The sequence below is a fragment of the Melanerpes formicivorus genome, unplaced genomic scaffold, assembly GCF_026170545.1.
Source record: "Melanerpes formicivorus ecotype bairdi unplaced genomic scaffold, bMelFor1.0.p_v2 SCAF_2, whole genome shotgun sequence".
Classification (NCBI taxonomy): Eukaryota; Metazoa; Chordata; class Aves; order Piciformes; family Picidae; genus Melanerpes; species Melanerpes formicivorus.
Genome location: NW_027142354.1, coordinates 36,613,538 through 36,629,398, shown reverse-complemented (window position 1 = coordinate 36,629,398; position 15,861 = coordinate 36,613,538).

The following is a 15,861-nucleotide window of genomic DNA, read 5'->3' as shown; positions in this document are numbered from 1 at the left end:
GAAGGGGTGGGAATCTGACCAGCACAGACTTTGATTTCCTGACTGCTTGGCAAAAGTGAATGTCTCAAAATGATTTTGTGCACAGTGGCTACCCCATGCTTAGCAGTCTCATATCCTGGAATGAGACATAAAAAAATTAAAAAGGAAGCAGCAGTGGCTGAGTAAAGAACATGACAGGATATGAAAATCTGGATTTTTGTTGTTGTTGTTTTGGTCTGATTTTTTGAAGCAAGAAGAGTTTGGTGACATTTGTAACATAAGTCTTGCAGTGGAGGGAATATCATGTCTTGGATGATAAAGTTGTTCTTTTCTTTTGCTAAAAGTTCTTCACTCAATATTGCAATAAACCATCATGATTTCTAATCTACCCTAACAAGATAAAAAATCCAGATTTTTTTTTTTCTTTTCTGTAGCTGTATGTGCTCTAACACCAGCAGTCGCTGGGAGCAGCAACCAAAACTCCAGAATATGCTGCATGTTCTTCAGCACCATCTACTGGCACTTTCCCTATCCAGCACTTGAGCATCACGTCACCTACAGGCCTTGCTTGGCTGAACTGGTTCTTAAATAGATTTTGATACTTAGAAGAAACGTGGTACACATCAGTCAGCTTAGAAGCTGTGCCACCAAGGTAATGGTCATACACGTCCCATAACAAAAGCAGAATAGAGGAGAGGGACAGGAAGAAGACTCAGAGATAAAACATGAGATGGTCAAAATACAAGATTATGTTATCTAGGCAGGGGGAAAAAATCTAACCAAACTGTCCAAAGATATTAACCTGCAAAAGAACTTTTGGAAACAGATGAGGGACAGCATGTATTTTGAGAGATCTGTGCCTTAAGAATGGCATTCTTGAACAGAGTTGGGCTGTTACTCTCAAAATTTTCAATATTCCTGTTTAAATATAAAATTGATTAAGAGGGAGGGATGACTGTTTTTTTAAGAAGACAAGTTCTGACTCATTGGACTATGAGGTTCTTCATACTCCTGCCACAGCAGAGATCTGGAGCTGGGTTTATTGACAGTCTCTACTGTCTTCAGAAACAGTGACATGAAAACAAAAAGAAAAACCAAATTTGAAGCACATCTTGTAAACACTGTAAATCAGTGCAGCTCTCTGACATCAAAAGCACTGATTTGCTTCAGAGATGCCACTGTTTGATGCCTTTTCTGCCAGTGGAGTAAACCCAAATTGAAGCACAGCCACCAAGGGAGCCCTAAAATATATTTAGTGTGTTGAATGGTGCTCAGTGCCAATTTTCAACATCAATTGTATTGACAAAAGACAGTGTGCCAAAGGCATTCCATAGCCATGAATAAGCTGTTCCTGGTGCTTCAGAACACAAAATAAGAGAAAAAACAATGTAACTGAATATTCTACAGACATGTTGGGATAAATACTCATTAAGCCTGTTCAAGTTTGTGGTGTTTTTATTTTAATTATTCATTGTTTATCTACAACTCAGAGATTTGTAACTGCTCAGTGAAGCAGTACAGAGTGAAAAATACATTTTCCTCACCATGGAAGCTGACCTCAAAGTCATCTACTCCAACAAAAATCTGTTGGTAGAAGGCTTTTATACACAACATTGTCTTCTTAAAAACTTTCTAATTAGCATTATACTTAATTGCAACATCAGGAATATGTTGACAAAATTAGCTCTTTGCAGTATTGGTTTGCAGTATCTACTTTGACAGCAACACCTTCTGAAAGATGTTTCAAAGCTGTCACCTTGACTTCATGAAACAAAACTTATCCAAAATCTCATTTAGCATCAGTGCTTTCTTATGCTGTTATTGTAAACACAAATCTCTGGTTGCTAAAGACAGAATTACTCAGCTACTAGCTGTAGCTAGAGATTCTAGCAAGCTGCAAATCCCCATGAATTCTACAGGCTAGTGAGTTTTGTAAACCTTTTTTGAAGATGTTATTTCCAAAGGAAATACAAAGACCTGAGATGCCTTCTGAAGTTAATGTCTTCAGCTCCAATTGAAATGGCCGTACCTGTGGGCAACAGTTTAATATAGAAGAATTCAGTAGAGGAACAGACCACACATAAGGCCAGACTGGACAACAAGTGAGGTTAAGAAGGCAAAAGTTTGAAATGAGAACTGCTGGTAATGTTCTTTGAAAAGGCAATTGAAGAAGAATGGGCAAAGGAAGATTCATTAAAAGTAAAAATGACAGAAAATTTGCCTTCAAAAGTGATTTTGGAACTGATGTAGACCAAATTGTTTACTATTTATATACTTCTTTAGAAAGACTAAAAGAATACATTTGAGTGTGCTCTTGGGGATATTAAACATCCAACAGGATCTCCCATTGCAATCCAAATTTGGTCATGTTAGCAGCTATGAGCTCAGAATGTTTCTATTGTTCTTAAGTGAAGATGCGAAGTTGGCAATGTATTATTCTACATGGCTTTTAGACAGGTCCAGGATGCCCAGACAGAGTTGAATAGTGTTTGGTGAGCATATGGGTTGGTGAATTGCCTGTAGATTTTGCAAGATGTTGATAGCATCACACTTCTGGCAAAACACAAACTACTTCTTTGCACTTATAAGAAATGAAAGCCTTGACATATCTTTGTCATAGATGACCGAGAGTAGAATGTGCACCTAATGATTTCATTGTAGTATCTATAGCTGAGGTAGAACAAATTCTACAGCTTAGGGATAGAAACGTAAAACAATGAAACTCCACAGCTGGAGTGCTAGAACTGGAATTTGGCTGGAACTTGCAGATGTAATGATAATCATATCTCCTTCTAAGGGCTACAACCCAGTGTGTCTCTCAATGTTACATTTTAGTTTTCCAGTGCAATTCAAAGTGCTAATTCAAAACTACTATGCCTTCCATCCTCCACTGACTTTACTTTAAAGGAAGGTGTTATTCCTTAGTCTGAGGGTAATCAAAAAGAGCTCTGGAGGACTCTGTGAGTTAATACCTGAGCAGATGCCCTGACTTACGGCTCCTATCACCTTTCCATCATATGTTTTACACACAGCACATGCTAATGCTAGCATAATATGTTCTGTATGTAAGTGCAGAGTAACAAAGCCCAGAATAAAATTAAGGAAGAGTAAAACACACCTCCCACATGCATGTGAGGGACAGGATTTTTCCATGCATATCGATTAACTTGGCCAAGAACTACAAAGGAAGGAATGTAACTTATGGTTAATAAAGCCAGAAAATTGTGGTAAGGAATATTTATAAATAACCCAGTGCTGAGACTCCAACCTTAAGTTTGCATGGGGACATTGGTGCAACTGGAGGTTGCATATGCATAGTGGAAAGGACTCCTAGCCTAGCTGATCCTTGCCCCGTGCTTGGAGCACAGACTAAGGTCTCCTCACACCCTCAGCTGCTCTGTGATAAAGCCAGCATGGTGGTATTTGCCCTCCTGCCCCAGCCCATATCTGCAAGCAATTAGCTGTGTTCCATAACCACCACAGTGCAAGTCTCTGACCCCAGTCCAGAGCCTGCTTCATACATCCCTTCCAAGGAACTCATGTTCTGTCAGTGATTAACACCTCTAGTGAAAGCTAATTCCACTGCTGCAATGGTCACTGAAAAGATGTCCTCAGAAAGAAAATAGCATTATAGTAATGAAGTAACCATGCTAGTAGCTGTATTCTTTATCACTTCAGTTCTGTTTTAAATGTGAAATAGTGGATGACCCTCCAGAGGAAATGAGGAGAATCAAACATTCAGTTTGCAGAAGGCTAGCAAAGTCCAGGTTTCTGGGTAATTCAGCTACAGACTTACTGCCAGGTACTGCAGCTACATTCTAGTGACATACATTTTGTTGTAGATAGACAGGATACAGGAGCAACTGCAACAATTTTCTAGTAAACAGCATTAATAAGATAGTGGTTGAGGAGATATTGTTGGGAGAACCTGAGAAACTACCTTTGGGAAGAAAATGAAGTTGTAAATTTGTATTTTGAAAGATGAGTAAAGGGCTAAGTCTGCACTACTTCTAGGATATTCTATGATCTTTACTAGCTGGGGTTACAAAACTCTTATTCATTAAGTTTTATCTAGCAATTTTGTTCAGCACAGCAATATATCCTGTTAGTCTGCAGATCTGCCCCAGTTTTTAACAGGCCCATATCCTGGAGAAGAGGAGGCTCCAGGGAGACCTAATAGCAGCCTAATAGAGTAACAATGGAGAGAGACTGTTTAAAAAGGCCTGCAGTAACAGGATGAGGGACAATGGCTTCAAACTAAAGAAGGGCAGATTTAGATTGGATGTTAGGAACAAGTTCTTTACCATGAGGGTGGTGGAACACTGGAACATGCCCAGGGAGGTGGTTGAAGCCTCTTCCCTAGTGATACTCAAGGTAAGGCTCAATGAGGCCCCAGGCAAGCTGGTCTAGTTGGGGATGTCCCTGCTGACTGCAGGGAGGTTGAACTAGGTGACCTTTGGAGGTCTCTTCTGGCCTCAACCATTCTATGATTCTACATCCTCCTGCTCCAAGGCAAGGGAGCCATATGAGACTCGGCAAGGGAGTCAGTAAAGCATATATCTAATGTCTGCATCAATCAACAGTGCTATCAAGTGTGATTTTATGAAGCTGAAGAATACTCAGTAGCATTGCCTATTTATGCTTTAATGAACAGATCATTTTACCCTAGAGGGCAGCTCACAGGCACAAAGAAAATTGAGTCATTGCAACAGTCATTGCAACTGTACTGTAATATATAATTCAGTCACAGTACACAATAATGGCAAATACGGCATATGCAAGAGAACTATAAAATAAGTTACCTAAAGGAAGCTTTGTCTCACCTGCAATTACTTAATTTATTTAGGACAATATTTGGGAGAGCACAGAAGTCATTCAGAAAGAATAATCCATTTGTGGAAACGAAGAGTAAAGGTTACCATACTTGCAAAAAATCCTGCCTGCATTAAAGTAATAGGGTACAGGACATAGTAGCTTGGTACAATACTGCTTACAACTCCTAGAACAGATACTTGAGACTGTTTCAGGCTGATGATGCCTGTGAGTGACAGATCTACATAAAACACACTTGTAGGCTTAGCTGAAGGCTTAAACCCTATGCTTGAAAACACCAACTAAACTCAGTCTTATGCTTAAGGTTTCAAGCACACTATCTAACATAAAGATTTTGCACACCAACACTAGTGTATCATAACAAGTGATCAAGACAATTTCAGAGAATTCTGAATTTAGAGAGTGCTTTGTTTTGCTTTTATTTCCTAGTTACCTTTAAAGATTGTGGGTTTGGCTCACTTTTGAATATGCTTCATTAACTATGAATAGGAGCTTTATTACCTGTGCTTCATTATCTATGAATCAGAGCTCTAAGTCTCAACGGGATGACAATAAACCATTTGCTAAGCACTAAAATAAAATTAAAATATTGTTCTACAAAAAAAAACCAGCACCACAACAACAACCCCCCCCCAAAAAAAAACAACCAAACAAAAAAACCAAACCAACCAACTGAAAGACCCATAAACGAAAACCCCAAACAAAAAAACCCCTTCGTTCTAATATTACAACTGCCTGAAGGGTGGTTGTAGCCAGGAGGGAGTTGGTCTCTTCTCTCAAGCAACCAGCACCAGAACAAGAGGACACAGTCTCAAGCTACACCAGGGGAAGTTTAGGCTCGAGGTGAGGAGAAAGTTCTTCACTGAGAGAGTAGTTCGCCATTGGAATGTGCTGCCCAGGGAGGTAGTGGAGTCACCATCCCTGGAGGTGTTCAAGAGGGGATTGGACGTGGCACTTGGTGCCATGGTTTAGTCATGGGGTCTGTGGTGACAGGTTGGACTTGATGATCTTTGAGGTCTCTTCCAACCTTGGTGATTCTGTGATTCTGTGATACTGCAAACTCCAAGAACACTTACTCAGAAGTGTTGTCAGAAGCAAAAATTTGTTTTCTTATGTGGTTCTGCTGAGCACTTTCAGGAATACAATTTTTAATGTTGTTAGATTTCTAGAGACCTGGGAAAATGTGTGTAACAGGGGGAGCTACCCTGCTGAGATAGATAAGTAAGGAAACTTTGCCAGACAAAGTTGTTTATTATTCTCATTATACAGAGGTGATTACAATTCTTGCAAAGAGTGAAGAATGAAAGACTTTCAGAGATATTCAGTAGATTTTAATACCAAAGTAAGAGCACATGAGTAAGTTTTAATGATGTCAGATACGTTCAACTTCAAAGAGTGGGCATACTGAGATCATTTAATTAAAAACTTTCTGAATACATGGCTAGGATATGCTCTTGGCTGATTATCAGCCAAGTTAATGTGTAGATGGCCAAGTCTGCAAAGTTTTGACAAGAATCTTCTTGAAACAGAGCAGTAACAAAAATTATAATGGTTGACAAAAATCAGTTGGAAGGAAGATACTTTTTTTCAATTGGAAAGAGGAGAGGATCATTAGTCAACTGATGGCTACTTCTGTGTATATCATAGTTTTATCTGAGAAAATAACTTCTGATAAGATCCATGCGCCTCAAATGCAGTCTGGAGGGAGAGCTAAAAGCCAGTTAAAGAGCTGCCTTCCCTGAGACAGGAAATGAAGGAACCTGAGCAGGTGCAGTCTGGCTAGGAATATAACTGCTAAGGCACTCCGATAGAGACTGGGAAAAGTGGACATATACTGCAAACCAGAAGGGTACAGGTAAATTTTCTACCTGTAACAGATATATCTCTCATCCTGTTAACTGGAAAAGGAGAGAGACTAGTGCACTTCTTACATCAAGGTGTTATCTCTCTGTTTTACCTAAAAGCACACCCTGAGCTACAGCAGTCATTCACTGCATTCTAAGCAGATTCTCTGATTTTCTCTGTTTTCTTCCAAAAGTTTTGCTTTTAAAAGGTGCTTTTGGATGGAGATCTTTCTGGGCAAAATCACAGCAGTTTCTCTAAAGGGCTATTTTCTGTTTCTTCCTCAGCAGCACAGTGGAGTATGCATCCTTTGGAGCACCTGGTAAGACAGGCTGAAGGAAATTGGCAAGAGGGCACAGCACAACTCTATAAAGATAGGTATTTATGCAGTGTTGCACACAGTATTAACTAGCAAACATGCATTTCTATTAAAGAAAAGGAAAAGGCCAGGAGAATGAGATGCTATGGGAGATGGTGCTGATTGACAGATGCCTGAATATGAGCCAGCAGTGTGCCCAGGTGGCCAAGAGGGCCAATGGCATCCTGGCCTGCATTAGGAATAGTGTGGCCAGCAGGAGCAGGGAAGTCATTGTGCTCCTGTACTCTGCATTGGTTAGGCTGCACCTTGAGTACTGTGTCCAGTTCTGGGCCCCTCAGTTTAAGAAGGACATTGAAACACTTGAGCGTGTCCAGAGAAGGGCAACAAGGCTGGTGAGAGGCCTTCAACACAAGCCCTATGAGGAGAGGCTGAGGGAGCTGGGATTGTTTAGCCTGGAGAAGAGAGGGCTCAGGGGAGACCTTATTGCCCTCAACAACTACCTGAAAGGTGGTTGTAGCCAGGAAGGGGTTGGTCTCTTCTCCCAGGCAACCAGCACCAGAATAAGGGGACACAGTCTCAAGCTGCACCAGGGGAGGTTTAGTCTCGAGGTGAGGAGAAAGTTGTTCACCGAGTGAGTCATTCGTCATTGGAATGTGCTGCCCAGGGAGGTGGTGGAGTCACCATACCTGGAGGCGTTCAAGAGGAGATTGGACGTGGCACTTGGTGCCATGGTCTAGTCATGGGGTCGGTGTTTATAGGTTGGACTCGATGATCCTCGAGGTCTCTTCCAACCTTAGTTATACTGTGATACTGTGATTAGTGCTTATGACAAGGTCTCAACCCTGTTCAGGGGCTGGGAGTGGTTAGACTCATTGAAGGAGCAGCAGCAAAGCAGAGCAAGAAGAAATGCAGAGGTAACCTAGAAGGTTGTTCTGAGCAATGTAGTAACTGATTATTTCAAGTGCATGTAAGACAGAAGATTGGAGCAATGCCAGCTGCTTAAAAATGAATGAATTCACCTCATCCTGATGAGCAGGTATGTAGCTGGGTTAGTAAATTTTGTGTGTCCCCAGACTTGCGTGGTAGTCAGGCAAAGAGTGCAGTGCTTGGCTGACTTGGGGCCAGTACACAAGCACCTGAAACGTTTAAAAGTTGAGTTCCAGCAGATCATGGCTTGGTGTCACACAAGGTCTTGGAAGATGTATAAACCAGGGAAGAATCAAACCAAAATATATCTGTAAAATGTTCATCCAAAAACATGTCAAAGCAGATGATGATTATCCAGAGAAGGGCTGGCATATCAAACAGCGGCTTGGTTTTCTGGGGAGGCCTGCTTGTTGCGTGTGGGGTCTTTGGTGGCTTCTTTGTGGGAGACAACAGAAATTGCTTAGAAGAAAATATGAAGTGCTATTTTCAGGCAGCTCAGTGATTCCACAGAAGCCATTTGCGGCTATGATTTCTCTTACATTATTTTACCGCATTTTTCTGTTTCAACAAAAACTTAGGTTGGGTGTCCACATGTGGTGAAGCGCAGACGTGCTAGAGAGGAGGAAAAGTTCCTTTCAAACTTGCGTGTTGAAAAACTTCATGTGGTGTGAACTCATTTTCTCTTGAAACTAAACAGATATCTGTGTACATTTAAAAAGTGCTGATTTTAACTGTTTTTCTTTCTGATCTGGGAACTCAAAGAGCAGTCATCTGAACAAATTTTCACTCTTACTGAGCTATTATTACACCTTAGAGACCTAAATGGCTCCAGTGTGCGAATTTGAAGGTAATTCGACAAGACATGTGGAATCTAAGGTAGCAGATGTGTAGAAAGAGACTCATTTTCTCGCAGAAAAAAAAAAAGTCTCAGAGTATAATCCAATCTGAAACGCTGACCCAGAGAGAAGGTGCCACAAAAATTTCTTTCCAAACATTGTGGCATCTGCTAATGCCATGAAACCTCACAGAAGTTCAAGAATGTGATTGAGATGTTCAAAGCAAGAGCCTGAATTCTGCTTCAAGCTCTGGTAATGACAGTTTGTGGTACATCTGCACAGGAAAAGAAAAGTACAGTTGTTATATGGGTAGGTCTATCTTGCAAGCAACATCCCGTAGCATGGGTAACAATAATAATGAAGAGTCAGAAGTCCAACATATTGGACTGTGGCAGCAACTACACTAAAACCACTCCAAGAATCTCATCCATATATTTTGCTCTCAAGCATGTCTCAAAGGCCAAGCCACCAATTCTTCTTTTCTGTCTTCTACCCTTGCCTGCTGATGCTTGCCTGAGTCTGCCAGCACAGTCTGCAGTCATATTCCCTCCTTTGCTGTGATGCCTCTCACAGGGAGAATATTCAGATATGTAAATTTAGATATCTAAAAGATGGAAAAATATTTTAATTCTGTTTTGATAGTTAAGTGAATGACATGCTCTTGAAAATGAATCTTAGGTTCTTGTTTGGTTGGGGGACAGCTGCACACTCCCACACTCTTTCCCAATATCTCTGCCTCAGCAGATGCTCTTTGTAATCTCTGGGTAGCTGTTGACATTGGTAAATGAAAGAGTATTTCAGACTGAGCACACAGACATGAGGAGGTGTAATGCAAATTGATTATTTAGAAATAAAAACTAGGTAGTTGTTCTGAAGTTATGATTTATCATCTGTAAAATTCTCTCACCACATCTGAAACAAGGAGTGTTTTGGAACACCTGTGCTTTGCAGTTGGAAGCTCATTTGAGCTGGAAAATTCTTGCTCCGGAGGCAATTTATTACCCGTGTAACGGATGCAGTTCAGCTCCATGTGTAGCATACCAAGGTTTCACTCTTTCAACACAAAGAGAAAATATGGAGCTTGTGGGTTTGAAAGGATTTCTCTCACTGATATGGAAAATTGAGAATTTAACTTGGAAACTCTTTGATTAGCACCTGAATCTGTTTATGCAAGAAAAAGGCTGTTAATGTTGGAAATTAAGATCAAGCATATGCAATACAAACTCCCTTCTTCAGAGGCAGCTCTTGTGTTACCTTCCGATGGGACACCATTTCCTGAGCACAAAAGTCTCTTTCAATAGACTACTATCATGACTTCACATGTTTCACATTTTTTACAACTTTATTTTACAAATGGGAAAAGTAAAGAACTGTGAGGCAAAATGAAGGACATTTTCTTTCTCTTAGTAATGTGGCTTTAAATTATTGAGAACAATTAAAACCCAGCAGCTCTGAAAAAAAAGCACACTGAACTATGCATCTTGAATCAGAATAAATTACTTGATTTTTTTCCATGAATGACTTGCAGCGTGTGTTTGCACTTTTAGGACACACCTCTTTGGAGCATGTGCCTACCATAGTTTCATAGTTTCATAGTTTCATTCAGGGTTGGAAGGGACCACAAGGATCATCTAGTTCCAACCCCCCTGCCATGGGCAGGGACACCCCACACTAGATCAGGCTGGACAGAGCCTCATCCAGCCTGCTCTTAAACACCTCCAGGGACGGGGCCTCGACCACCTCCCTGGACAACCCATTCCAGGGTTTCACCACTCTCATGGTGAAGAACCTCCTCCTCACATCCAGCCTGAATCTCCCCACCTCCAGCTTCATTCCATTCCCCCTAGTCCTATCACTACCTGAGATCCTGAGAAGTCCTTCCCCAGCCTTCCTGTAGGCCCCCTTCAGATACTGGAAGGCGACAATTAGGTCTCCTCGGAGCCTTCTCTTCTGCAGACTGAACAGCCCCAACTCCTTCAGTCTGTCCTCATAAGAGAGGTGCTCCAGCCCTCTGATCATCCTCGTGGCCCTTCTCTGGACACGTTCCAGCACCTCCACATCCCTCTTGTAATAGGGGCTCCAGAACTGGACACAGTACTCCAGGTGGGGTCTCACCAGGGCTGAGTAGAGGGGGAGGATCACCTCCCTCGACCTGCTAGCCACACTTCTCCTGATGCAGCCCAGGATCTGATTGGCTTTGCGGGCTGCAAGTGCACACTGAGAGCTCATGTTGAGCTTTTTGTCCACCAGCACCCCCAAGTCTCTCTCCTCAGGGCTACCCTCCAGCCAGTCACTGCCCAGCCTGTATTTGTGCCTGGGATTGCCTCGACCCAGATGCAGGACCCTGCACTTGCTCTTATTGAACTTCATGAGGTTGGCCTGTGCCCACCTCTCCAGCCTGTCAAGGTCCCTCTGGATGGCCTCCCTTCCCTCCAGTGTGTCTGCTGCACCACACAGCTTGGTGTCATCAGCAAACTTGCTGAGGGTGCACTCAATGCCACTGTCCATGTCCCCCACAAAGATGCTGAATAAGACAGGTCCCAGGACTGATCCCTGAGGGACTCCACTTGTCACTGGCCTCCACTGGGACATGGAGCCATTGACAGCCACTGTTTGGGTGCGGCCATCAAGCCAGTTCCTTATCCATCTAGTGGTCCACCCATCAAACCCATGTGTCACCAGTTTGGAGACCAGGATGTGGTGTGGGACAGTGTCAAAGGCTTTGCTCAGGTCCAGGTAAACGACATCAGTTGCTCGCCCCTCATCTATTAATTTTGTCACCTGCTCATAGAAGGCCACCAGGTTGGTCAGGCAGGACTTGCCCTTGGCAAAGCCATGCTGACTGTTCCCAATCACCTCTTCACTATTCTTTTGAGCGAGTAGTGACTCCAGGAGGATCTGTTCCATGATCTTTCCAGGCACAGAGGTGAGACTGACTGGCCTGTAGTTCCCTGGTTCCTCCTTCTTGCCCTTTTTGAAGATGGGGGCAATGTTTCCCCTTTTCCAGTCTGTGGGGACTTCACCAGACTGCCAGGACTTTTGAAATATAATAGAGAGGGGTTTAGCAACCTCATCTGCCAGTTCTCTCAGTACCCGTGGGTGTAACCCGTCGGGTCCCATGGACTTGAACACTTTCAGGTTCTTCAGATGATCACGAACCTGATCTGCACTTACAATGGGCAGTTCTTCCTCCCCGTCCCTGGCTTTAACTTCCATAACATCAGGAGTGTGGCTAGAGGCCCTTGCAGTGAAGACTGAGGTAAAGAAGTTATTGAGTACCTCAGCCTTTTCCTCATCACATGTGACCATGTCACCATTTTCCTTTCTGAGGGGGCCCACACCTTCCCTAGTCTTCTTCTTCGCATTAATATACCTGTAAAAGTTCTTAGTATTCCCTTTAATCTCCCTGGCTAGATTCAACTCAACCAGTCTGACTCTATGACGAGAAATCTAATCACTTAATTTTTAATGTCTGAATATTTTTTATCTGGAAAGGTATTTTTGTTTCCTTTTGTATTTCCATTTCAGTAAGCATGGGAAGACAGGGAGGCTGTAGACAGGTGGAGGTTGGTCTCTTCCCCGGGCAACCAGCAACAGAACAAGAGGACACAGTCTCAAGCTATGCCAGGGGAGGTTTAGGCTGGAGGTTAAGAAGAAGTTCTTCACAAAAAGAGTGATTGGCCATTGGAATGTGCTGCCTAGCGTGGTGGTGGAGTCACCATCACTGGAGGTGTTTAGGAAGAGACTGGATGGGGTGCTTGGTGCCATGGTTTAGTTGATTAGATAGTGTTGGATGGTAGGTTGGACTCAGTGATCTTAAAGATCTTTTCCAGCCTGGTTCTGTTCTGTTCTATTCTATTCTATTCTATTCTATTCTATTCTATTCTATTCTATTCTATTCTATTCTATTCTATTCTATTCTATAGGATTGCTAAGGAACTCCCATATTAGGCTGCTCACATCCATATAGCATCTGATGATTCAAACAAGACATTGTGACGTGGCTAATCACAAAATGAAACACACTCCTGTGAAACAGTTGTGAAGCTGTCACTAGTTTTTTAATTTCAAATGTTTCAAAGCAATCACAATTTTATATTCCTTGTTCTAGTTCACCTCAAAATGTCAATATCAAATATGCTTCTACTATACATTCCACAGTGGGTTGACCACTTAACTATAGCAGATTTGATACTGTTCTTAGTTTTGAACAGGACTAGTGTATGCTTATGAATATTTCTCTATTTTAGTGTAATGTAATGTTTGCTTAGTTTTAACTGTGAATTAATAGGAGTTTATAAACAAACCCATGCCTAAAAGTAAATTGTTTTGATAGTTTTCTGGTGTGGATAGCTGTAGCTCAGGTTAAGTTTTTGTCTTGGGGCCAATCCCCTATCAGTTCTAAAGGAAGAGCTAGATTTGTGTGCTCTCTCCTTGCCTCCTCCTTTGTACATTTGTATTTGGATTAATGTCTTTTAAAATGGTCTAGGGAAGTGTCAGATCTGCAAAGACAAAGAGCAGGTATTGCTATTTTTGGTTTGAAGTCTAAGCTTATACAATGGAGAATGACAGGCTGCTTGTGCAAGTGCCATGGTGCAAGTAAGCAATATCTCAGAGGCCTGCATGCGGTCTTGAAGAAGATAAATTTAGCCACAAAATGTCTGGAGAACAATTTGTGGGCTCTTTGGTTTGAGGGTTAAACTGGGCATTGGTGCATACAGATTCATACAGGCTGTTCCTTGTTATCAGGAGAAAAATAATAGTGCACAGGACTGATCAAATACTTTTCTTGATGATGTTTATTAAGGTAAATACTGAAAAAATGATTAGCCCAAAGGGCAGGCATGTGGTAACATGGAAATAGTTTATCAGAATTGTATTGTTCTGTAAACAAAGCTGTGTATCCCAGATTTCACCATAATTGCTTGGGATGTGGCCTTTAAACTGAAGTACAAACCCTGTCAGTACAGAAGAGACAAACTGCATTTCATGAACTGTTTAGAACTGTTAATCAAACAAATGCAAAATGTCAAAGCTATAGAGTTTTGGTTACCTTCCCCTCACACTCCCCTTTTTTCCCCTTGTTTAATGCTGTATTTACAACATGAATTTTATCTTAACTATAAGGATACTTCATAATTCATAATTCACATCTGGATTATCCAGGGTCCTTTTCCAGGGATTATTACTGAAGCAACTCCAAAAGTTACATTTGCTTCCAGCTAGGGTGCCTGCCTCATTTCTGTCACTGAGGCTCTCTTAATTACTGGCTTCTAAAAATTTCAGTCTGCAGATAACAAAGAGAGAGAGACCATAGTACAAACAGTTCCACACAAGCCTCCGCTCCCGATTTAGAAAGGAGTGGTGAAAGTTGGATCTGTCTGGATTTTTGTTCTCCACCCTCCAGTTCTTGTCATGGACAACAGGAGGTATGAAATCCTAATACATGAAAATGTTGATAAAATCTCTATCCTATTATCATTATCTCATCCACCTTTGAGTTGTTCTTTCCCTCCTGGCTGTGGCTTCAAAAGGCATCATCTTACTGCATAGAGCTGCTCATAGAATCATAGAATAAACCAGGTTGGAAGAGACCTCTAAGATCATCCAATCCAACCAATCACCCAGCCCTATGCAATCAACTAGACCATGGCACTAAGTGACTCAACCGGTCTTTTCTTGAAGATCTCTAGGGACAGTGACTCCACCACCTCCCTGGGCAGCCCATTCCAATGGCAAATCACTCTCTCTGTGAAGAACATCTTCCTAATATCCAGCCTGAACCTTTCCTGGCACAACCTGAGACTGTGTCCCCTCATTCTGTTGCTGGTTGCATGGGAGAACAGACTGACCCCAACCTGGCTACAACCTCCCTTCAGGTAGTTGTAGAGAGCAATGCGGTCTCCCCTGAGCATCCTCTTCTCCAGACTAAACAACCCAAGATCCCTCAGCCTCTCCTCATAGGGCTTGCGTTCCAGGCCCCTCAACAGTTTTGTCACCCATTTCTGGACATGTTCCAGTACCTCAACATCTCTCTTGAATTGAGTGGCCCAGAACTGGACACAGTACTCAAGGTGTGCTGAGTACAGGGGAAGAATAACCTCTCGTGTCCTGCTGGCCACACTATTCCTGATACAGACCAGGATGCCATTGGCTCTCCTGTCCACCTGGGCACACTGCTGGCTCATGTTCAGCCTCCTATCTGCTGGCACCCCCAGGTTTCTTTCTGCCTGACTGCTCTCCAGCCACTCTGTCCCCAGCTTATAGTGCTGCTTGGGGTTGCTGTGGCCAAATTGTAGAACCCTGCACTTAGCTTTGTTAAATCTCATCCCATTGCTGGCACAATGTAGCTCAAAGACTATCTCACAGCTGAGATCACAGCCCTGCTCTGGGGACAGTGACTGGAGCCACCCCACCAGGGGTATACCTCCTAATGCCTGAGGTGGACAGCAAGTGATTTAGTTTTTTTTCTCCACTCAGCATTGTTTTCTGTGTTGCCATTTCACTCTGCTCTCCTACTCCCCTGATTAGGGCTGCTTTTGCACCCCTAATCTCTTTGCATGCTCTTTTGAGTGCAGGGGTGGCATTACCCTGATTTCCACCACTAGCCTCGATGGATGCAGAGCACTCATCCAGGTCCAGCAATTTCCCCAGTTTGGACACACATTTGGGATCAGTTTGGGATCAATACACAAAATGGCTAAATGATTTATCCTAAGTTATCGAAGAAGCTGATGGCACAGTGGGGGCTTAAACTCCCAGTTCCCATATCCTAGGTTCCTTCCATTAGCTACTTGTTGATTTCCTCTTCTGTATTAGCTTTACTGCTGGGAGGGAAGCAACGCTGGGGCTGCTAACTTATGCTCCTTCACTACAACCCCATCATTACCTCACGTACCTCCATGCAGAGCAGAGGTTTACCTTAAATAAACTTCCTGGCATTTAGTGAGCAAATATCTCTGATCATGTTACAGTACTCTTGTGCAATGACATAAAAGTTGGTACACATTTTTTTTCTCTTATGAGCGTACCTCCAGCAAAATGAGGAACCACAAGGAAGTTGAGTGCTTTGAAAGTAGGCTTTGTGTGGAATTCCTACCCTCTCCCCCAGTAAATCCTCGGCAA